The sequence below is a fragment of the Ischnura elegans genome, chromosome 1, assembly GCF_921293095.1.
Source record: "Ischnura elegans chromosome 1, ioIscEleg1.1, whole genome shotgun sequence".
In the NCBI taxonomy this organism is placed as follows: Eukaryota; Metazoa; Arthropoda; class Insecta; order Odonata; family Coenagrionidae; genus Ischnura; species Ischnura elegans.
The window spans coordinates 101,776,646-101,802,139 of record NC_060246.1 but is presented as its reverse complement, the minus strand read 5'-3'; the positions used below and the strand labels follow the sequence as shown (position 1 = coordinate 101,802,139).

The 25,494-nt window shown below is 38.0% G+C and overlaps 1 long non-coding RNA gene across 1 annotated transcript; it reads right to left on the bottom strand.

Annotated features, from left to right (window-relative positions):
* Nucleotides 1–23,356: 23,356 nt before the first annotated feature.
* On the bottom strand, nt 23,357–24,996 carry LOC124153384. Its single transcript, XR_006863637.1, has 3 exons — nt 24,888–24,996; nt 24,549–24,637; nt 23,357–23,948 (listed from the first exon to the last, which is right to left on the bottom strand). It is a non-coding gene; the product is annotated as an uncharacterized LOC124153384 (long non-coding RNA).
* Nucleotides 24,997–25,494: the final 498 nt, after the last annotated feature.

Below are 25,494 nucleotides of genomic sequence, written 5' to 3'. Positions count from 1 at the left end.
TACGCATTTTCACTCCAAAAAGAAAAGGATGATGGTAATTCTTTTTTTTTCTGTTCGACCGCCTCGCGTGGATTCGTCCTTGCGAGACGGCGCCGCTGCTGTCCGCCGAGGTGTGGTGTGGCGAGGGACCGTAATTAGGGGACTTGAGGAAATTTGAAGGGTGGTCTCGAACACGGAAGTGAAGGACAATTGAAAATACGGAACCGGAGGGAGAAAGAAGGGGCCCCACTACTTCACCGCTCACCTTCTTTTCCCGCCCAAATTCACCGTGAATGCGGTAACGAGGAGAAATTCTGGCGGGAAACTCACGCCTCCTACGTCGTCGCGGTGAGTTTAAATTTTTTGGTCTTTTTTTGTGATACCTCTCATGCTAGATTTCTTTTCGTCTAAACCTCTCTAGCAATGTCTAGAATTTTGCAATGATGCCTTCATTCACCAGCCTGTCGCCTCTCAATCCAATTTTTCTTCGTCATCAGAAAAATTTCAGACTACCTACTTTCCTCCCATCCCAATCGGAATACGGTCATTATATGCGGTATAGTGCTTATGAAAATAGCGTTTTAGGTAAATGAATTTTTAAATAGGCGTCGTCCTTCTCATTTATCCAACAAATCCTCGAACTAATGCGTATCAATTGATCGAAAATTATGACCGGGAATTTTTTCACTCGGTGAAAATAAAATCTGATATTTTATACTTTCTCTACCTTTAGATACACACCTCCTTAAAATATTTTTTCTTCTACTTTGCAATAGAGAATTCGTTCCTCTTTTTTACTGATGCCACTTCATTTCAAAATGTTTTATCCCATGTTTTTTTTTCAGTTTTGGTCTACTTCTTACGTTAAATGCAAGATAACTACTTCGCGTAGCCATAACACGTAACTACAAATAATCTGCAATGTATAATAGAATTCTGAGTATGTATTGATCCTCAGACTTCCCGTAAAATCCGTGAACCACAAAGTTCCCTAATACTAACGAAAGTTCACCTTAGTAACGGCCAACTTATTTAAATTGTGGCAATACCCAGGGAAAAAGTACAGGTTCAACGGTTCAATTGATAAACTATGACATAAAAAACAATTAGAAAAGACCTTTGCGTGAAAAATAAATGTTTATAATCTGCGCTTAAATTAAAAATAAATTTTAATAAATATTTATTCATAAATATCCTAGCCTAATCGAAGGGCGTTCAAAATATAAGAAATTTAAAAGCTTTAATTAATTTGTTTACCACCAAATTGTTTTAAATGGACCTGTAACTTATTAATGTTTTTTTTATGCCTGAAAATTGGCTGTTTATTCTGGTTATTTAATCATATGTGATATACTATCTTTTTACATTGTCTTCCAGATTTATACGAGAAGGTTAAATTGCGAAGAATAAAGAAAATATTTCGGTAGAACATACAAAAGAAAGCTTGTTGGCTTGAAATTTCCTTATGGAAATATCTAAGTTAAAAACGAAAGTAGCTTTTCAGAGTAGGCAAGAGCAGGAGAATGAGTTTGGGTTTATAGCATTGTGATTCTGAGTACACTGGCCGGTGAAAGGTAGCAACGGCTGCCGGTAAAACGCAATGATGCATTAACAGCTCTGATGATCTTCCGAATATCATGGGTGAAGGGGATTTGCTCTCGCGGCCCCCATTAACCGAGCGAGCCGTCAAATAGTTGGTTTGAAAGAGAGAAAATAATGGCCAGAGTTGGAGTGCATCTATCAAGCGCCGAAGTGAGCCAAGGGCGTGCTTTCTCGCGCAAAGAAATTAATGTTTTCTCTAGTCGCCAGATGGTTCCGATGACAATGTAATAACCTGTGAAGTTCTAAATAATGTGTCACATATGTTAAATTAATGATATTTGAGTTCGCTACCAATTTTTTGTCCGAAATCATCGCGATTCAGAGATAAATCCCCTGTAACTATGTGACATGAATGTCATCATTCTTGGCAGGTACAAGAGAATCTCACATAAATATGCTGCATTTACGGCTGAGGTTTCCATCAGTCAGACTGAAAATTTTGTTTCACCAAACAGAAAATTACGCTGGTTCCGGAGTGCAAGAATTAAATATTAATTACTTGAATTTGGATATAATTGCATCGTAAACATATTTTTAATTGCTGTTGAAATCCTTGACGATGCGTTTAGGAAAATATTTTTTTTTATCTCAGATTTTAATTGTTCTCTTTGGGACTCATCAAAACACAAGTCTATTAGAAAATGTAGGATGTAACTTTTCAGGATTTAATTTAATTATATGATGTTTCTCGTATTTTACGCCGGATTTTAAGTTTCATACATGCCAAAGTTTTGGAAAAAGTAGCTGTTTTTAAATCCAAGTATTTTGATTTTGAAAATCAGAATATAGAATCCTTGACAGTATAAACAAAATTGTTTTCCCAAAAGTACGCAAACATGTAGTATATAACCGAATGGAAACTAAAGATACATCTCTTCTATTGATTTTAAATCTAATGTTTTTAAAACGAAATGGCCGCAACTGAAGCATTGAGTTCATCGCTTACGTGAAAAAGCTATGATCAAAATTGATGCCTCCAGCATTTGATGAGCCAACGCAAGAGTCAGCTTTCAACTCACCTGTAGTCACAAAGTTTTAGGATTGAGTTAGTATGCACTCAGTGTTGAGTTAGTGCGTACTGACAAAAATTAACGAAAGACACTTAAATATTTAATGGCGAAATTAATCAATCAAGTAAGAGGGGGCAAAAAAAACTTTATTATTTTAGGAAATTGGAACGCTATTATTGGTGAAAGTCAAAACTAAAATATTAGCAGATGATCAAGATCAGGGAAACAAAATGAAAGAGGAAAAAGGCCAAAGGAATCGCGCTCACTACAGTGGTGGGTGATTGATAACACGTTACTTTCAAGTCACAGCCAAAGAAGATGTCCGGGGATGTTTCGAGGGAGGCCCGGGGGGCCCGGACCCCCCTCGAAAAATATAAACGTAATTACCTTGCTTCGGAAAATATAACAAAATATTGAAAAATCATGAATTTGCAAAACATTCATTTGAAAAATGAAGGTATTCGATTGTAAAAAGTTTCAAAAATTAGTTTAAAAACCTCTAATTAGTACCCTGTTTTTTTTTTAATTTTCCCCTCTGGTTTTGGACCCTCTCCTCCCCGAACAAAATTCCTGGTTATCCCAATGCCTGAAGGACACTGCAGTTTTCTACAATGACTAAAGAATCAATCAAAATTAAAATAAAAGCAGATTAGTGGTGATTAGACGATGTACTCTGTCCCTCTAATTTAAACTGTTTTCAACTATGAAATCGAAAAGGAAGTGCCAGGATTAAATATCCAAAAAGACCGTTTAGAAAGGGTCTAGCAGGTGAAGATGGTGAAAAGTGCCCCCAGAGATTTTGAAAAATAAAAAATGTACACGGTGAATTGCTACAACGCACGAGAGAATGCACTGCTGCCAGAGGGGAAAATAGGCCCTCCTCTAATTGCAGGCTCGAATTCTCGAAATTTCAACAAATGTTTTCAGTACTAACCTGCGCAATGATTTGTCCAGGGTGACGGCCTTTATGCATATTCGAAAAGACGATATACCAATTATCACCGCTTATGTCATATTCGCGCAGTAATTAGGAAATTAAAGCTTAAAAGTATGGTTATAAACAATAATTACGATCAATCTAAGTGTGATAGGCATTGTTTATGTTAATGTCTATTCTTAATCAATAATATTAGAAACTGATCAACAATAGTTGCTCTCAACAATCAAATGAAATATCCTCTTGGAATACATAGATTCGAATGGCGCAAAGCAATTATTCGTGTTTTTGAAGGTGTTCCACCAATTTAAAAAATCTGAAAAAAATTTATATTATACTTCAGGGTAGAGGTAACAACATATATTTTTTTCGGCGTGTCTATTATTTCCTAAATTTTTAAATTTAATTTTGAAAATTTCAAACTTATGTAAAGGTTGAGTTTTCGCTCAAAAAAATTTGTAAAAAAATCAGGATGGTAGAACCTAATTTTATTTACATTTTAAAATCAAGATAACGATTTTATAAAAATAAAAACTGGAGATATGGTTAAAAAACTAAAAATCGTGTTTCAATTTTTTTGGGGTTATTTTCCATTGTTGAGGCCTGAAACTTTGGGGAAACATATTATTTTGGATGCACTTTAAGTGTACTTTTTTATTTCTCAAAATCTCTGGGGGCACTTTTCACCATCTTAACCTGCTAGACCCTTTCTATTACCTCTCTAACTAACCTTGGATAATATGCAGATGTTCTAGCAATGGCTTTGGCCTCATCCAGGAGGATCTTGTGTCCTGGCCCCGACATGAAATGGTCGGCGATAGCTGAAGTCTCCCATTGTCTTGCCTTCAGAGCCCTTTCATGTTCTTTCAACCTTGTCACTATCTTCCGTTTGGCTGTCCAATATAACTAGACCCACATGAACATGGAATATCGAATATCCCTTTCATTTGTAACGGAGGAATAGCATCTATGGCGGATGGAAGTCGGTCTTTGAGTTTCCTCAACGTACCAAATATGGTTTCAACTATGGCTTTTCCCAAGATGCGAGCAATCCGGTCCGTTGTTCCTCATATATATGGCAGAGCTGCAAAAGCACAAGGTCTTGTTTTATCCTTATAGAACTATTTTTTTTATTTATCCAGAGGAATTAACTTTGCAGTTACACCAAAAACACTGCTGGTAGAAGAAATAATAACTGGAGTGGAACCTGCAATACGCGTATTTATTCTGGTATGGAACGACTCTTTGTTTTAATACAACCAAAATTTTGAGGTTATTTTTAATATTTTAGAGCTAGGTGCTGAATTTTTCATTGGATATTCGGTTTATAGTTCATACTTTCGTCAAACTTGAAATGATATGCCTCCAATTCTCGGAACATAAAAATCATAGCTTTGGTGGCATCCCTTTCCACACTCACTTTTCCTCTCTGGAACTTTCTAATTATCACCTCCTAAGGTATCCCTATTAGTTATCTTCACAAAAGGTAACTGCTCTCTTATTAAGAATAAATGCAGGTCATTAAGCAATAGGGAAAGCTCTTTGCTATTTTTGAAGACGCTAAGGTATTCACTCTATTTCCTCATTTTTATAGCCCTCTCTGACTCAAAACAGAGCATGACACAAACGCAATTACAGTATTATGCAAATTTAAATTTCATATGCCATATGGCTATTTTTTACTTGTCACATTTTGGCTATTTCATATTAATAACCATCACATGCCACAATTGTCGGTGACGGATCTCCGACAGTCACTTTTCCGGCCACCCACCAGTCAAAGATAATTAAAATAGAAATTCCTATTTACCTTGGCCGCTTAAGAAGTGTTAAATGCTGATCTATGAGTAAATAAAAAGTATGTGTCTGATTTTCCATAGTATTTTCATTCAAAATCAAGTAAATTTTAGTTTGAGCTGGGGAAAAAAGTTTACGGAAGAGATTTACCGCTGTTTGAAGACGAAAATGCAAATGTAATAAAGATATCACACTTCTAAGAATAGAAGAAAAATGTTTTTTCAATTGTTCTCCAAGCCATCTAACTAACGTCGACATAATTACTAAGTAGTTAAGAAATGTTTTCCTCTGTTTTTTGTCTACATTCCTCTTTCATTTTCAGCTTGACGTTAAGTTTACAGCTAACATCATATTCCACATCTATTGAAATGTGATTTTGTATAGAAGTGATAAGAAATGCAACTGTTTCGTACAATTTCACTTGTTTCGAAATAAATATTTTTCTATCCATGTATACTCTGTATACATACATCTATATACTGCATATATTTCATTGTTTTAATAGTTCTCCCTTGTTGAAATTTAAATCATAGCAATCAAGTACATGGTAGGGTTAGCGCAGAATTCTGTCAAATAGCGTTAACAATCTTTCAAGGCAGGAGCAAAAAAGGAGCAATTAACGGCATCATAAAAATTAAAAAAATATTATTCCCATTATGGGATTCATCTTACGTCGCGGGACCTACGAAATCACACAAATACACCGCTTATTTTCTACAATAGCTTAAGAGAAAATTTTTCAGATTCTTCAGTAAAAAGACAGGCGATTTGACGTAAAAATCTTCTTCCGGTCATATTCTTCATCCATACTAAAGGTTGTGAATTTTTTGGGTATATTATATTTTGCATACGAAAGAACTGAAAACACATCTACATGATATCCTGCGAACAACCTCAAAATTGTTTAACAGGGGGTGATCAATCACCAGCATGCAGCACGCAACTGGACTCCTACATGCACACCACACGGTCCAAAAAACGTCACGCATACCAACAAATTATACTACCACATGCTGTTAGAAATAGTAATAAGATTTAGAAACATGCATTACGTCATACGTAAGCTATTAGGCAACAATATAAATCATCTAATCTATTTGTGAGTTCTAACGCTGCCGTTATAATCTCTTATTGATCGTGGAAAAAAAGAGATTCTGAATCTGTCTGTTCTACAATTTATCTCTCTTATTTTATTTATATGATCTGATCTTCCGTAGTATGTTGGCGTTCGTAAGATATGGCTAACTTCGTTAGAAAATATACTGCTCTTGAATTTATCTAAAAGGTTTAGTCTATTTTTCAATCTACGGTCTGCCAGACATTCCCATCCGAGTTCATCTGAGAGGTCAGTTGCACTAACAAGACTATCGTAACTACTTTTCACGTACCTGGCAGCTCTTCTTTTCACGTGTTCTAACTCTTTTATTAAGCCTATTTCATGAGATCCCAAACATGGATGTGCACGCATAATTTAAAGATTAAAATTTCTCCTGTTAAAATATTAATGAATTTTTCTCGGGTTCTCTACCAGGTTGATTCAGTCGTAAAGGCCGACGTTTCGGAAGATATATTTATGTTCATTGAGTAACTCGCCATGAAAAGGGTGACAAATCGTCTTCTGATACGTCAGGAAATACGACAGAAGTAACCTGGTAGAGAACCCGAGAATAATTCATCAGCGATATAATGTAATCCATGCCTTAAAAATTTCAAAAATAAAAAATTATGTGATTTCCAAACGCTCTTAGTTTCATATCATTCAATATGATAGGGTTGCAAGCTTTATTTCGTGGTAATGTTTGATAACCTGTACGCTCAATTTTTTCCCTCACTTTTTAACATGAAGTACTTGCAAAAAGTAGGACTATGCAACCGCCTATGAGTAGCCATAGCTAGTATCAAATTAAATAAAAACATTTTAAATACCTCCTCTGTTCGTTCTCAAAGGTGGAATTTTGAGAAGAGAAATGGAGTCATTCACTCAAACCCGAAATCGCGATTCATTAAAAGATTTCTGTGGATGGATGGGAAATGGAAGTTACGACGAAAAAAAGCCTTCATCATTCAACCATTCTGTCGTAAATTTAAAAATGAAAAAACGGCGAAAGTCTACGAACATTTTTCATGAGTAAGTGACGTCATTATAGTTTTGGCTCAATCAACTCGTTCATAGAGAATCGTTTATTAAGAGAGGGAATCGATCACAAGAGTGCAAGCAACTACCACGAGAGGCCAATTAGTGGCATTGACGCAGTGACAAGCTCGAACCCGAATTTGTCCAGAAGTAAGCGATGGCTCGAAAACCGAAAAAAAATGCCATTGTACTTATTTTTCACACTCCATCACATTAAAACTTGTGATAAAATATTGCAATAAAAATTCGTGGACGATCCCATATTGCAGCAAATAAAATAAAAGGTAGGAGTAAGAATTGAGAATTATCTCGGTATCTTATGGGAAATTAATCTTTAAAACCGTAAAAAAAATATCCATAACAAATTCATGTTATCTCCATTATAGGTCATGTCAATTAAATATGATATCGAAAATGGGAAATCGAAATAAAATGCCACCTCTTCGGATCATTCATAATTATGTAAATAATACAATGACTTTCAACCAAATCATGCCAAATTTTAAAAATCGTTTCCCTTTACTACTCGACATTCTTCATCGATACCACAAAATTATCACACCTAATGATCATAACCAATGACTTAATAACTAATAATCTAGGGCTTACAAGAACAGAATATACAAATATGCAATTCACCACAATTTTAAAAAACAACTTGCGTTTCAGTACTTTATGATTTTTGTATGAGTCCAACTTACAATTGGCGTAATTTTCTAGAAATAAAATCGCGCTACTACTGTGGTTATTAAAATTCAAATTATTCTCTATATTTTCCAATGCCTTAATATATTTCTGCAATGTTCAAATTTCAGTATTATTTTCCGTCCAAATGTTTTAAAATATCCGAGACTCTTGCTTTACTAAATTTGCTAAATTTTTTATAGATATAGCTTGTCTTAAACTGAAAAAATCTCCAGCTAGAAGTATAATGGTAAAATGATAACCAATACATCGCACTTAACTTACGGGTCTTAACGTGCCACTAAAGAACGATTCCGCCAGCTATTCCGCTTGGCTGGCATCGGTATTCCAAAAAGCATTCTCAAGCGTGGGCACCCAGCAATATATCCACTTCTATCTCTGGCGATCATCCTTTGAACAAAAAAATAAAACCTTCCGCAGGCATTGAAGGTACAGTGCCAGAAAAACGTAGCTGCAATCGTCTGTGCGTAACGAGAGGTCGGTAGGGGGAAGTGTTTCAGCTTATATTACTGGGGAAGATCCGCTCGTAAAACGTCTAGAGGAGAAGGAAAGAATCGAGGAGAGAATTCCTTTTAAAATGCTATGCATTTACATCGCGTATATTATGCAGTGACTGAGGGCTGAAAAGATGTCTAGGAGATCTTTTTAAAAAATTGCGAATTTTAACCAAAAAATATTTAAATTCACTTGGAACATAAAATATAACTTGCATTAAAATCACTCAAAACTAGATGACATTTATTATTTCAATTAACATTAAAAAAGCTATATTAGTAGGGAGGATTTGCAATCAAATGAATGAAGTAAGCACTCGAATAAATATTTCGGCTATTCGAGGGATTTATGTACAAATAGGAAAGTTGTCGTATGTCCATTTACGTTCAGATACTTTGAAAGATTGATGTATTCCATGGCCATTAAAATTCAATATGATCTGATAGATAAAACGCGATTTCAATATTTTAAATGTTCCATTTAAAAGGTGATGCCGAAAATTCCTGTCATATTTCACTTCCTGGAATTAGCTTGCCGGGAAGGAAATTCTGGGAATGCCCAGTTCAATTGCTAGTATGTTAGGAAACTACCCAATCACCGTAAAAAAAGACGTGCAAATCTGTCATCATGTTCCGCCACAATCTATTTCATTCTTTCATTCACGTCTCACTTTTTTCACCCTTCAGCCCATTCCAAGAACACCAGAACACCAGCAAGCTAGTAACAGTAGCTTGACGTGGTCAATTGTTGGAGTGATCATTTTTTTGTGGAACATTACAACCTTTTTGTGACATAAAGTTTATGGGAATAATTGGGGCATGGATGAGCACAAGGAAAGCGCTATTTTATTGTGTGCAAAATTATCTGAGGAAGAAATTGCTGTCTGTAAACTAGAGAATAAGGTTCTCGGGTTTTTATCCTTCAAACCCAATCGAACGAGACCAGCTTTCCAATTCTCTACGCTCGATAGAGACATCATCACATCGCATCATAAAAATGCTATAAATAGATGCACCTTATCTAGGAAACAAGGAATACTGAGCGTGCTTCGTACGCTGCGTATCAAACCAATTTCTGTTTTTCCATAAACATAAGGATAGATAAGACGCGAAAGGTTGAGTTTAACATGTCAATTTCAATTTTGGCAATGTGCGAGAATATATGTTTTATGAATTTTCATCGTCACCATCATCATAGGTCAACGATCCTGATGAGTATTATTTTACGCATCTCTCCATTCAACTCTCCAGTAAGCCACTCTTTTCACGCCTATATATTTCTCCTCTTTCACTTGTTACATATATTTTGTTCGAGATCTTCCTTTTCCGATATTTCCACTCGACGATTGTCTTCAACAGGCCATCATGTCTCAAAATATGGCCTATAAGGCTGTTCCGTCTTCTTATCAAGGTTTTCATGACGCTTCTCTTCTCCCTTACTCATATAAGGATTTCTTCATTACTAACTCGTTCGATCCATTTCATCCTCATCATTATTCCGTAGCACCATATTTCGAAGGCCTTCTTTAGCTTCGATTGTGAATGCCTCACTTTCGTAGAGAAGCATATGGGAACTTACTCCACATGAAAAAGCCGTTTGTTACTCTTGTTATTTGGGTTTACAAATACTTCCCCGAAATATTCCTCCTTTTTGGGTCTCAAATTTTTCTTTTAGTCTGGTATATAGGCGGGGATAACGAACGTTATCTCGACATGATGATGATATGAATACAGAGAAACTTCCGTTGCTTATACAATTAAAAATCGTGGAGAATTACCGCGGAGTCACTACCATTTATTTATCAATAGTCTTCTTAACTGTGCCGTCAATTCTCTTGATAAAAAGCTCAGAAAAATGTAACTCGTGAGTGAAAAGCATAACATGGATACCACAATGCTCTGTCCAAAATATGGCATATCCCCAAAATATCTCTGCATCAGCTTACGTGATAATATTTACACATTTTCATTGAATTTATTTTGATATTAATTGTATGTACCCGCTGCTGATTCCATATGCATAACTATCACTTGCATTCAGTTTTCTAAAGAGTTCTTAAGTAGCTGCAAAGAACTATTTTTTTAGGCTTGGAAAATTTACTGAAGTACAATTAGAACACGAAATTAGGATGCAAATATACTATTATATATATTATTCAGCAATCTCTACTTTTCCACGAAAATATGGGTAATAGTGAAAATTTCACGTTAGTAACTGCTCCGATGTTGCAATCAGCCTACTCCGTCATGATTCAATGCGTTCTTTCTCTAGTCGATTAGTCATTTCAAATAAATTTCTCCCGATACAAATCTCCTTTCATTTTCGTGGGAGGGCAACTTTTTAGAATGCCACTTCGTAATATTTTCAGCGAATTGCACTCTTGAAGTTTTATTTTGCAATTCCTAAAAAAATAATGAAAAATCTCCTCCCTTAAAAGCAATTGTAGAGAAACGGTCAACGATTTGGGCACTTACGTCCTGTTATGCATCGCTCAAAAGGTGAGAATTGTCGCATGCTGTTACCTACTCATGTTGATTCTCGCTAACACACAGGACATCCTTCCGTCACGCTTCACTAGGTGTCCGCTGGCATATACAGGACCACGCTCAAAATGCCTCAAACTAAAAAAACCTTATTCCCATCAGACGAACGCCATGAGGAATGTGAGAACGGGTGACTTAGCATTTTGGTGGCACCTCTCCAAAGTCTGCTGCTTTCCAGCGACCATATGACGGTCCGTCTCTTTGCCTCGTCATTACAACGTTGCCTGAATGCCACCAACTACGATCGAACGCTTTGATTCAGTAAGTCGGGAACAACCGCTTCATCTCCTTCGTCGTTTTGACAACGCCAGTCTCGGAAGCGACAAGCGTAGCCCACCTCACTGAGGGATCCGGAACCCCAATGCAAACGCAGCGATTCTCAAGCCAAATTCGAATGCATAGGAAAAAGAGGAAACACCACTTCTGCGCGAATGGTCGTTTTTTTGTCTTAATTATTTGACCTATAAACTTTTTTGAATCTTACGCTAACATTTATTTCTTTGTTTACGGCATCTAGAGTATCTTCTTTCTTGAAATCATTTGTGACGCAAATTTTAAAATTTTAACTCAACACCTCTGCATAGGCAATACCTCTGCATTATATTTTCTCGATTGAAAATTAATTGTTAAACCCAAAAGAAAAACGAATGAAATGGACTGTAATCCATAACAGATAAGGAGGGAAAGAGAACTCCCAGTTGTCGTGCCTACCTTTCGTCGAATAGCGCCTGCTCTCCTCTCTCCAAATGGTTCGGCTCGGAGCCCCGTTCTCTGTTTACACACCGCAGTACTCCGACGACACGACGATACTACTCCGTCGCCGTCAGTTAGGTTTACTCCCTCGCTCCTCACTGCTCTCAACAATCGGAGTTTTGTCTCGAGGCGGACACCTAGCGGCCTCTATCTCAATAACTACTAAACGACCTCTAATAAGGCAAAATTGAGAACGTTCCACTCCGCAGACTGTCCCATTGACCGTGTGTCATTTTTTATCTATAATTTAAGGCATTTGAAATTGCGCTATTTTGATGAAAGATCAGAAAAGGTTGTACGTTTTGTTTAACCATAGCCGGATGAAGGGCTTGGTAACCCGGGTGACTAAACTCCCAGTTTTATGGGAGGCATTCCATATTAAACTCCCGGCAGGGAGGCGACATGAGAGCAGTTTTCTCCGGAAAGTATTTTGCCTTGAACTGACCCTATGTTTAATGCAGACCAAATGTATTATGACAGCATACATCTACATGATACCCCGCAAGCCGCCTAAACGGCGTGTGGCAGGGGGTGTTAGGACACCAGCCGTTTACACATAAAAATGAAGTGCTCTAACGAGGTTGGGACTAGCGTTTATTAAAGTCCTTTATGGTTCGGGGAAAAACGAATTCCCATATCTATCCGTTCGGCAAAAAATCTCTCTTAATTTATTGCTTCTATCGGACCTGGAAATATAGTGTGGCTCTAATATTATGTTCTCCGTGTCGCTCTTAAAGATATCCATTCTTAATTGTTCAAGCCATCTAAGCTCAGCGCGCAGCCTCTGAGTCTCCATCGGCTCCCAGCCTAGTTCGCTTAACATCTGGGTAACGTCTATACGCCCGTAGCATCATAATGCGGATCCAACACAAAATTTTATTTCGCCTTTAGATGATTCCGTGATAAAATTTTCAATGAAGAGAAAAGTCAGAATTTATCGGTGAACATGTAACTCTCTTGATTTCCTGGGCATGGAAAAAACGGGAAACCACTTTTATTTGCAAAACAAATCCAACCTTAACCCTTGCAAGGTCACAAGGGTGGTCACCATCGAGATCTAAGGTGTCGTAAAATAGAATTTTGGCTACCAATGTGTCGGACCTTAGGCTTTCCTGGCTGGCCAAGAATGCTACAATCCACGTACCCTTATTGTCAACTTGTAGACCTCCCGATGCCAAGTGAAGGTCAATGTCACTGAGATTTGTTCCGCAGTATTAGGATGACCGGGATGGGTAACTATAGGTTTTAAAGGCAGAGAAAGTCGTTGACGAGGTCTGCAGATCCATCTTGTCAATCAATTGACCTCAAATGGATTTGATAATCATTTTTGGCGGTTAAGCACATTCACCTCTTACTGCTGTTATAAGCCAATTTTTACCATGGGGCCCATTGCTCTGAGTCAGAATCATGATTTCATGTGCTATTTGAGGGTTGATATTAAACTAGATATGCTGCAGAAAAAAATAATCCTTCCTTGAGAAAAGCGTCAGTTAATTAGAAACAAAAGCCTCAAAAGTTTCCGTTCATTCTTAAAGTTAGTGTTGTCATAAAATTTTCAGTTCAGAACTATATTTACTCGCTGAAAAGTGATGGAATGGCTATTGTGTGCCAATTCTGATTGGATACGATTGATTCATCGCATATGACAGGAAATTGGCAAGCAGTATCCGGTGTTACATGCGATATAATTGATTTAAATGGTTTGTATTTGATGCACTTCCGTTTCCCTTCATCAGGTTTCATGATTGTAGGGGTTCGAATATAACTACACATAGTTCAGAAATTGTACCGACGAAGGATATTGGTTATTTCACGTTCTTTATTTCATCACAACAACAAATGAGAATTTTTTAAAACATCACCAATACATAGTGTGGAAAATTCGATTATCTCTTAGAAGAAATGGTCAACCTGCATATCCTGTGCATAACTTTATCCTTAGGTAACGCCCAGGTATATACCGAATATTTTCGGCCATTAGAAGATATGGCAGCAAGCCAGAAGTGCCTCATTGAAAATGCAACAAGCTTATCAAAACATCACATCCCTAAGGAGATTCACGATGAGTGGGAATCCAAAAATATCCATTACAATCACGCAAAAAAACAAAAACAACAATAGTTAGTAACTCTTAATCAAAAATATAAAAAGCGTAGTTCACGTTTAAATGCGCGGCAAGAGTGGGTTAAGTGGATTGCAAATGTTAGTTAACATGCCTTTTTAAGAAGCACATGTTGTACCGTTAAAAAGAAATTATTTCCATTGAATCGGAATCGGAATTCCGCTAAAATAATTCAGCCACCCCCGGCTGTGAACCCAGGCCGACGGGATTGGAAACCAATACTCTAGCCAACCACAACATTAACCCGATCACTCAAGTAAACGACTTCGGACATGTTTCAACACGCTGTCCCCGGGTATGAATAACACGCCATTTTGCGAATTTCATTTTTCTCCCCGATGCATTTAATCGATAATCCTCGCGGACATGGCTTGGAATCTCTGAAACACCTTGTGAAGAGAGCGCATCACTGCATTGGCGTTTTTTTTCATTTTCCTTTTTAATCGTGCTATCTCCCGAATCAATCGGCACCGAATGGACCGCGTGGGACAGATTTGACCGCCATCCGGCCCGAAAATCATTCCCTTTAAACATTTTGACTGCCTACCAGCCGGAATTTTCGGGAAAAATATCTAAGGATTGCCCCTAGTTACTGAGAATACTTCTTGGTATGACCAAAGGGTGAGTACAAACTTGATATGGCGTTGTGGGTTGACTTGAGATTTTCCCAGCCACCCCTTCCACCTACCTTCTTCCTCCCCCACTAAAACCACATCATTTTTATGATATATAAGGATATTTTTATTGCATGTAACCTTTGTACCTGAGGGTGACGCCGCTGCGTCGAAATCAGTTGTACCACGAAAATAAATTGGTGGATAAATGCAAAGTTTGTTCTTTTAATTGTTGAAATGAACTTCCACAAAGTTGACCCTGAGACTGTAGAGATTAGGTGTATTTCCGTTGAGAGTTCAAGTTAGGTAAATGGCAAAGTTGACCCTGAAATTACACTTCCTGCTAAACACTTAGCAGCCCACCCTTTTTATAGCTTTTTATTTTTTTTAGTGTGTTAGTCGTATAAAAGAAAGGAAAAAAATTCGTACTGAGTTTTATTTTTTAATTTACGAGAGCCTACCTATTTATTTAGGCATAAATTTTACCGTCTTGAAATTTGAAAAAAAATTTCACGTACTATGTAATTTAGGTGTAAGATTTACAAACTGGTGAAAACCTTGGCTTTATACTGTGTGCTATTAGAATTACTGCTCACCCTGAAATTACTTTTCCTGCTAAACACTTCGCATCCCACCCTTTTTATAGCTTTTTATTTTTTTTTTACTGTGTCAGTCTTGAAATTAGACCTACCATTCATGTATCATGAAATAATTTTTCCGTCAAGTATATGTCAAAAGCAATTATTCCCTCCCTACATATTATTAGGTTAACTGAGACAGATATATTTTGGACATTTCATACAAATTCATAATTTATATGTAGTACAGAAACCGTAGAAAAAAATTGCCAATCAGAACACAGAATAACTCTGTGTCTGAACCATATCAGAAATCCTGGAAAAAATGAAAATCCATCCGAGAAAATTGGGAAACCGATTTCGGTAACAGAGCGACCACCCTACCTTTAATGAACTTCTCGCAAAAGAAATCTGAGGGCCCCACGCGGATTCATTAACACTCCCACGGCCCGTACCTACCCGGTAGAATGGCTGTATCCCTTCTATACCTGGGCGCCTACGCGTGACCTACAACTTTCGAACGCAAAGAAATGCGACGTTTATTTCCGCGTCGGGGGCAAACAGCTCTCCTCTTCAAACACTTCCGAGTGAAAGGAGGGACGGGAAAAAGCACCCCACGCGACGACAAGGTTTCATAAAGGCGGATGCTCTAGAAGGGGTTCGTACCCACCTCCATGCGCCTGGGGAACGTACTCCTTTCCCAGATTATCGAAGTGATCTTCGCTCTTTCCGGAAAAACTGAATTGTGTTAATAACTCGGCATCATTCCCCGCGTATAAAATCGCGTTATGCCTATAAACGATAAATGATCGATTACCGCGTTAGCAGATGATCGCGATTGCACTTTGTAGAATATTAAAATCATGCTTAATAAAAGAATTACTAGGTACTTTTCCATTTTATTTTATTTCCATCGGCCTTCACCGGCCCTCAACGTGTCATACGTCATTGTCAAGAGCTTAATTAGGATTAGCTTCGTCCCTTTGATTTGGCGAACAGACACTACGAATCGTTACCCCCTCAGTTATTCATCACGAAAGCTGGTTTGCTAAGGTAAGATGGAGCTCTTCAGAAGCTAAAATACGGGTGCGCGAATTGCATACTTTCGGGGAATTGATGCCTATTCTCTTCGCAAGGCCACCTCGTACTCGCAGTATTTTTGTTTTGGGGTGTTCGAAGGCTTTAACCACTAACTCCTCCATTCGCATCCGATCGCGCAACCGACTAGGCTACCACGCACCTAGGTATTGGTGGAAAATAGTAAAGAAACATAGAGAGGAAAGGATGAAGAAATTCATTTGCTAATAACATAACCTGCACAACTAAAAGATATGCATGAATTATTTATTTTTATTCCGTCTCTCCTGCTTTGTCAGAGCCCCGCTACGGCATCTTATTGGTCATTAGCAGTGTGCAGTGAAAGCTCGTTAAAAATAAATAGTCTCTTTACTGATCTTAGTTAGGTGAAAATAATGTGAAGCAGAGGAAAGTAAAGGCACTCTCGCAGTTCCTATCTCACGTTGAGGCGCCGAAGACCGAAGTATACATATTTGTGAGCTACGCTGAATTTTGACATTGTGAACAAATGACTTTTGTTATTATATTAATATTAGGAAATGTTCAGATAAAAAATGGCTGCTATTATACTCGATATTTCAGTATTATAGCTGATAATTAATGCATTAACTTGCTGAAACCAATGAATTGGTGCTATTATAATGGTACGATGGCATTGACCAGATATTAGTGGGCTTAGTGGAATTAGGGAGCATCCCTCTCATGACCTGGATACACATAAAAATGCATTTTTTTCATTAAATCATTATACTTATTATTCGCGGCATCGTAATATTTTGAGTTAAGCATGCTTAGGTGCCTACCGGAGATTTCCGGTATCAAATTTTGACGGAAGCTTTCGGATATAACCACGGAAGAACCCTTGGGGTGCTTCTTTTAAGAACTTAGAACTACGTTAACGATAGATCAAGGTAAATTTTCCATAGGAAGAACTGTCCTTGTTACCCAGAATGAGTGAATTTCATGCATCAGCGGCTAATACCGCAGTGAACCCCACCCTAACTTACCGTAATCAGTTTCCTAAGAGCTGAAATATAGTGGGAAGATATTCTGTTAGGCACTAATTTCCTATTGTGTGGCACATTACCTTTCCAATTTGATAAAGCTATTTTTCAGTTGATATTTCAATGCCTCTGATATCAACCCATTACTTCTTGTACAGACATCAGTTGGAATCGTTCTTACCCTACTAAGCCCTCAAACTATATTTCTCTACTGATAGAAATATTTTTTCTCTAATTTATAATTTCTATTTATATCATGCATCTATCATAAATTAATGAGATTAATGCTGTCACTGCCATTTTACTCTTGTACCTGTCATCGCTTAGACACTCTTCTCCTATTTGCTATAAATATTCTGGAAATAAGTACGAGTAACTATCCCATTACGGACCAAATATACCTTGAAGGTCTTTTGGCTGAGAAGAACGTTTTCAGCGTCGGCACACATACACTAGAATTGATCTTGGTGAATACAGGCTACAACTATTTAAAAAATATTATAATACATGTTTGGTGAATATTTTTAACCTTTTTTCTGCCAATATTCCCTCTATACTTGTCGTTTTCCCTGAAATTACTTTTTTAACCGATGTAGTGTAGACTAAATTGCCTCATTTCTTTCTTAGATAATCACGAGCCATCAAAAAACCCTCTATGTCACCTAAGGAAAGACATTTTTGTTTTTTAAGTCATCAAAGGAACGTGCCAGAAGCCGGGATAGATTGAAGGTCATACTCCTCAATGACAGCATCCAAGCATTGGCTAGACCTGACCCACATATGATGATGATCACTTGAAAGCGAAATCCGACGGGATCACCGTTCCTTGTCCTTCTCAAAATCTGGATAAGGTCATTTCTCTTCACTCACTTGCAAATGAATTGACGGCTAGCAAGCCTACCGTAACGGAACGATGCAGTTGGAAAGCACATGAGAAGAAGAGTAATCAATAAAAACTTTTTTCATCCGCTTTAACAGAAAAATGACACCCGCCATATCCTTCAGAGCATAATCCGGTTAAAATTTTCTCATTTTACATTAAAAAGGGGAAGGGGGGAGGGAGGGAGCGGAGCAGCAAATCAATAATTTCAGCCGTTCCGGCGCTCAGGAACCCGCACCCTCACTGCCGGGGGATAATGCCCGCGGTAATGCATGGATGCATGCAAATATACGTTCGCGCGGATCGACTTTTGTACGTCATCCGCTCCCAGCGCTCTAAAGATATGCGATTCATTTTTGAGCGAGAGGGAAGCACTCATTCCGCTTTGCAAATACAATGCTTATGATCCAGTGAGTCCTGCAAAGCTCTTGTTCTAATCGTCTAGACGAACCGCCGCTACCACGAAAATTATTCCTGTATGGAATATAATGGAACACGGATGGTGAATGGTTAGGCCAGCGCTGCCCATAATAAACGATAATGAGTGGATTAATTCGCCCCTTTACAAAACATTTTGGGGAGTAAATCAAATATTTGGGGGATTGAAAAATACACAAAAAATATTCATAGAATTTTTTTTACTTTTTTGTTCGTTTACGGTAATTTGTGCACGCATTGGAGGGTGATGAGGGAGGATAATAATAATGAGTGAATGCTGAACTTGAAGTACAGGATAGTTAACTGGGTCCCCGGTCGGACAAGCTGTCAGCTTTAAACCCTGGTTAAGTGGCTGGGGCATAGGAGTGAGAATTTTTTGTTACGGGGCGAATGTGCTATTATTATTGGGGGGATGGACATTGGGCACCCTAGGGTTAGGAAGTTAATAGCTCACGTTAAATGGCTCATCATTGTGTATTGGGGGTAAAAAACACGAAAACGATTACAATTGCATCCAATAGGCTTGCAAAAGAGTCCAAATAGTCCAGAGCAGGTAAAGGGGCATCTGTTAGGGCTAGTACATCTTCGTAATACTAATTTTATAATAAACTCAATACTTATCGGAAATCCATATATAAATGGGTCAGATTATCATCATAAAGGCTCAAGAACCTTTCGCCACAATATCAGAGATAGACAAGTCGGTTATAGAGGCACAGAAGCTCTACACGTACTGTGATGCGACAGCAATATCAAGCGACGAATTTCCCGATGTCGACCTCCAAATCGTCTATTAAAGCTCATTTCAGTATTGATGCGTCTATGGAATGGATAAAGATTCGATTTTATGGAAAAATAAGGTCAGGGGTGGATTGAAGGGAGTCTCAAGGGTCATGACCACCCTCAAATTTAATCAAAAATATTTTAATTCTATTAGTTTAATAGTTTTGAATCCTAAAATACCTCAAATTGTTCAATTCCATTTGTCATTAAGGATAAAAATTGAATTGTAGGCTCAAAAATGCGTAAAAAAATGGGTGTTTAAAAATTTTACACGGAAGAACGTCCGGGGGTGTTCCATACTCCCCGGACCCAGGTCATGACCCCCCCCAAATTTGATGCTGAATCCGCCAAAACTGAATAGCCACGTTTGACTGATAAATTAGCTTCGTTATTGAATAAAATGATATTTTAATCGAGATCCTATTCCCACGTCCCTCCATTTATTTCCAGTTGATTCCGCCGCCATTCAAATTTGGTGAATTGGCACGGATTCAGAAATAGCCTGACGCAGAGGGCGATAATTTTTGTCACCCAGCGTACAAGCAGATACTCAGATAATGGAATTTATCCAGGATTGGGCTTGGGTGCTAGCCAGTTCACTGCCTTTCACGGTGTAGGTCATGCGCTCCAATCCCGGGAATGTTGCCGATGACTCAATGTTGAAATCAGTAGCTTCCTTGAAGTCAGTCCGACCCTTACGGAAAAAACTGATTTTGAGACCTTAGAAGGAAATTGTTCCCTAATTTCCTACCGTTGGCCAAAGTGTTTAGCAGTGTTTTTCCCTGATAAAAGACAAAATACTTCAATAATTTTTTATTCATTCGCTTCTTTAAGTGAATGAAGGAAATATTGATTAGAGGAAGCAGTTTGCTATTGCTGAGATCATTGACATTAAGTTTATCGTCTGCCTCCTCACTTGTGCACGATAATATGAGTGCAAATTTTATATTTTATTTCATGCTGACAAAATCTACGTCACGACGCATCTCTAAATAATCTTTAACCACAAGCCTTAGAGTAAATTCCGCACTATGCAAAGAAATCTTGCATCTCAATGAAGGCTAATTAATCTAGCATATAATTCGGGAGAAATGAGGTCTACAATTCAGATGCCGCAAAGATGTGATATAGGGGTGTTAGCGAAATGTTGTGAGCTTTCAAGGGAAATGATCGAAGGAACTCTACTGGAAAGGAGGGTAGAAAGTAAAAGACTTCAGTAGATTATGTAGGGAATGCTAAGGCCTGAATAAATGACGACTGAGAAAATGTATGACATTTTATCTTCTGACTGCGAAATGAAAGACTAAACATTGAAATTTGAGACTTGCGAGACTGCCAGGATGTACCCATGAATTTTCCAACACTTGACGGCAGAAGAACGGGTACTAAAAATAACTATTAAATGAATACTGCTGTCAACTTAAATATAAATAATTTTCAACTTTCTAAATTTCGACCAAGCAAAAGCTCACAAAAAATGATATAACACCCTAACCGCATTTCACTCCCAATCTGCAAAAGATTCTCTAGGTCAAGGTCTGATCTCGGCCTGGATAAGATTCTTATGGATTTCTGGAGGAACAGACTACTGCAAGGACAAGTCCGCGAACAAACAAAATTGCGAATAAAACGAGAGAGTGGAAAATATCAAAATTGTAAGTCCAGCAGCATTGAAACTAAGGAGTTTCTCAGTATCACGTGGATTAATTTCTGCTTATTAGTTGAAAAATATCTACTAATATAGCCGGAGTATAACTTTACGAGAACGAAATACCCCACAATCAAAACTTTTGCTATCCTCTGCAACTCGTTCGCAGTTTTTATCTTCCAACACATTAAGCTTAATAAATATTTATTACTGCTCGCCAACAATCCACGTCAATGGAATGAAATCCTGTCAAAATGGAATTCTGTCTAATAAAATATTTTTGAAAAGAAAACGCAAATATCCTGAGAGCTAATAACATGAAAAACGACTGAACTGAAACGTATTCTTATTACTTTTGTTTCTAATTCAAATAACCTTTCCATCGAAAACTTCAACGTGATTAGGAGCGAGCCATGGACGAAGCTTAAATATGAATTATTTCGCATTGGCAATGGTTGGACATAAATATAGGAGAAATATAATAAGAAGCTTATTCCCCCCAGGAGAAGAAGATAACCACCCAGGAGAAGAAGATCATCCGGAGGACCACAACGCAAAAGAAGATAGCGAAGGCGTGCGTGGTACCCTCACCCACCCTGGAACCTTTCTTTGCCCTCCCTCCAACTGTTCCTCTTCCGGAACCCTAAAAAACCCTTTCTCCCACAACCCTCAATATCCCCATTTCTCGACACCCAAACCCCATCCCCCACCTTACTCCCTCCCACCTATATGAGGAAGAACTCCTAAGACTTACGTTACACTTGCTAATGTTGTTTGTAACAACGAAACGCGTAGTGTCAAAATACAACTCAGAGGAAACATTGCAATGTCCAATTTTACTAACATTAAAAACTTCCACCGCATCATGCTTCACGCCATAAAACTTATTCCTCCCGTTAGTCAGTCAAATATTTATGATTTAAGAACAATACTAGTGTTTGTAAGCCTCATTTTCTGTCTGCATTAATATCAATTAAAATAGCTACCTTTACCCTAGTGTCCGTTTAAATAAATCTTAAGCTTTTCACTTGAATTTAGAATAAGGTGCTATTGCTCAAAATGAAATGTTTTCATCCTCATTCAAAAGCCGTCTCCCTTCTGCAAAAATTTCCCGGTAATCCCAAAAGAGAAAGTGATTGGAAGGTTTCCACCTGGAAAGGGTCGAAGTATATCATTCTTCTCCGCACAATCAAGCCCGCCAAGGAGGTGAGGCCGTTAGCACGCATGTGATACCATGCTGGAAATTACAATGGACTCGAAGCCTGACTCGGGAATTACTTTAGTTTAGCTATGCGATTAAGAAGAAACAGAGATTGGTTAATTGCAATGTAAATGGTTAGGGACCATTCCATTCATATTGTTCAGGGGTGAGTGGAGAAAAATTTGAAAGGGAGACCAGACCGAAACATAAACATCGTATGTATCTATATTACGCGTTTTATTTTTCACACTAAAGAGATGTATAATTAAAATGAATGAAGTAAAGAAACAATTCATCAGATGCTACATATGGAGTATGTTCCTGTATGGAAGTGAGGCTTGAACGTTGACAGCAGCAGAGAAGTCAAGAGTGGAAGCACTCGAAATGTGGTGCTACCGAAGAATGATGAAAATAAAATGGATTGACCGTGTGAGTAACCAGGAAGTGCTAAGGAGAGTGGGAGAAAAGAGAAGCCTCCTAAAAACATCAAGCAGAAGAAGGGACAACTTAGTTGGCCACATTTTGAGGCACGATGGTCTGATGAAGACAATCGTTGAAGGACAAGTGGAAGGGAAAAAGGGCAAGGGACGGCCCCGAATGAGTTATATCGGACAGATTATAAAGGATGTAAAAGAGAATAAATATGTAGCTATGAAAAGATTAGCGGATAGGAGAGAGAAATGGAGAGCTGCGTCAAACCAATCTTAGGATTGTTGGCTAATGATGATGAATTAAAATGCCCTAGTTCGGCTTCAAGAAATGAATAAAGGTCCATTAAAAGCTTAAATATAGGCTAAATCAGCGCTATTTTTTTCAACCATGATTAGAACCATTAAAAAAGTAAATTCCAACCAAAGTTGGGGGTGGATCAGGTGGTATAACCACTGTATCCTTGCCTGATATAGTCACGAATATTTTTGATGAGGATTGGACAGCGAGGAGGAATGCGATCCGAAGATTATGAAAAGACTATCGCAATTCAATTGACTTTAAATCAAGGAAAGGTAAAGGGTGAATTTGAGGTGGATGAGATTTTTTGTTAACTCAAAAAACATATTATACTTAAAATGTAATATTTATTGATTTAAAATCTGGTAACAATGAAAAAATATACATAGGATACCCAAGATGAGCAGTCAATACAGCCATAGATTGCAGAAACATTCAACAAAACAGCAGATTAACGAAGCGTACTGAGTCAAATCACTTAACGACAGCCAACAAGCCTGAATGATGAAACGTAACAACCACTGATGACTATAACAGAAAAACGAGGGAGAAGATCATGTTTCCATCGTGATGGGCAAGGATTCCTCCAGAGATGTTATTAACCGTTGCACTGGTTTTTCCTTTCATCCCTACGGGAATGACATGGCGAGCCCCATAGTCCTTGCTTCTCCACTGAGAAGAGATCACTGTTTTTTTTTGCGAGACGAGTTCGTAAACACAAATAAGTGGAGGGCAACACGCTTAACTATTCGATGGTCAGTTTAACTTCGGGCGGGTCTCAAGGTATCAAGTTGATCGCAGGTCATGATGAGCTCTTCAATGCCATCCGTGGTATTTCTTGATGTACACTGGAACCTTGTGGTAGGTGTGGTGGTGAACAGTGTGGACGTGGTATGGCACATGAATGATGTAGTGTTCACTGTTATTCGATGAATAAAAAGAAAATACAAGAATTAATATGATACCACTCCTCTAAAGACAGCAACCGTAACCAATGCCACAACCAATGAGTGAATCCGCTGAGTAAAACTTTTCAAAAACACTTCATGTGGAGAGAATATGTCTTTGAATGTAATCAAATTTAATATCTCCAATCCGATTAAACTTGGTATTGATGAAAAAAGTTCAAACTATATAATCGAATAAAATTCATTAATACTGAAATGTGCATTTCTTGGCGGAAGCGAATTGTGGATTATTAGGGAACACACGCCATGGAGAAAAAAGTAGAAACAAGGAGATAGCTTTGATGATGCTCCAATTTCATAAGTAGGACCATAGACTCATTGAATAGATGGGCGTTTTGGATACACCGAAGTTAAACCTATTTGAAGGATATTTTTCCGAAAAAATTAAATTAATATCGAAGTTAAATCAATGATTTTTCCTCCGTATAATAGTAAAATCATGCTTGGTCTTGCGGGTGATTCTGTTAATGTTTCCCGATGACTATAATACCAAAAAAAATCGTAAAAAAATTAAAACTATTTTTTTTTAATCCTGGTGCGACGCAACTTACTGTTTGGGAGCATAACCTGGCTCGGGCTCGGGTTCTGGTGCGGGCATTGCTGCAGCCATGGCGATCATGGCGAGGATGGCAAAGACGGCCTTAAAAAAGGAGGATGAAATATTGAAATAAAAACAATCGAAATTATGCTAATCTGCAGAAAGATCACAAAATAAAAAAAAAATTTCGTGATAAAAAGTAACCGTTGTATTAATAGAATGGATCCCTGATTATAATTATTTTAAAATACGAAAAAAATCTGGAATCAGAAGGCTAAACAGTCTCTATTGAAATAAACACGCAGGATTAACGAGAGAGAAATTTCTCCCTAATGACAGCTAATGTCCTTACAACAAACTTGTAGCTGGCCATTTCGTCTTGGGAGTTGGTAAACTTGTGGAAGTTCTAATGCTTTGCTCAAGACGAGTGTCTGGCGTTGGATGTCTTGTTGGAAGAATATCCCGCCTTTTATACTGGAGCGTAACAGCGGAGGGGTGTACGGGGCGTGTTCCCCTGCCCTTACGTGTCGTGAGTGGAAGGGGTTATTGAGAGTAGGGAAAGCATTGGCCAAATTGCGTGATCCTCCCAAGGTACCCCCTCCTCAACCGATCTTACTATGTATGCGGCAGAGACAGTGAGAGTTGATTTTCCACATGGAGTCCCCACATTCGCAGATAGAGCAGGCCGAGGCCGTGGGGTGTAACAGTGAGAGTGACCGAGCGAGTATTCCTAACCCTTCCGGAACTCTCACAATTGCCCTTTTGGACTTCAAGCAAAAAATTATTTATTACCCAACAGAGCTTCCGCACCGCTAGTGCGGAACAGGAAGTCAAAATACCTACTATGTCTTGGTAACAGAGTATTTGTGGTAATCATATGTATCTATCGAAATGAAGATGCTTAATTTCGGCATAAATCTTGCCTCTTGTTCAAAAATATAGCAAAACAATGCTATCCT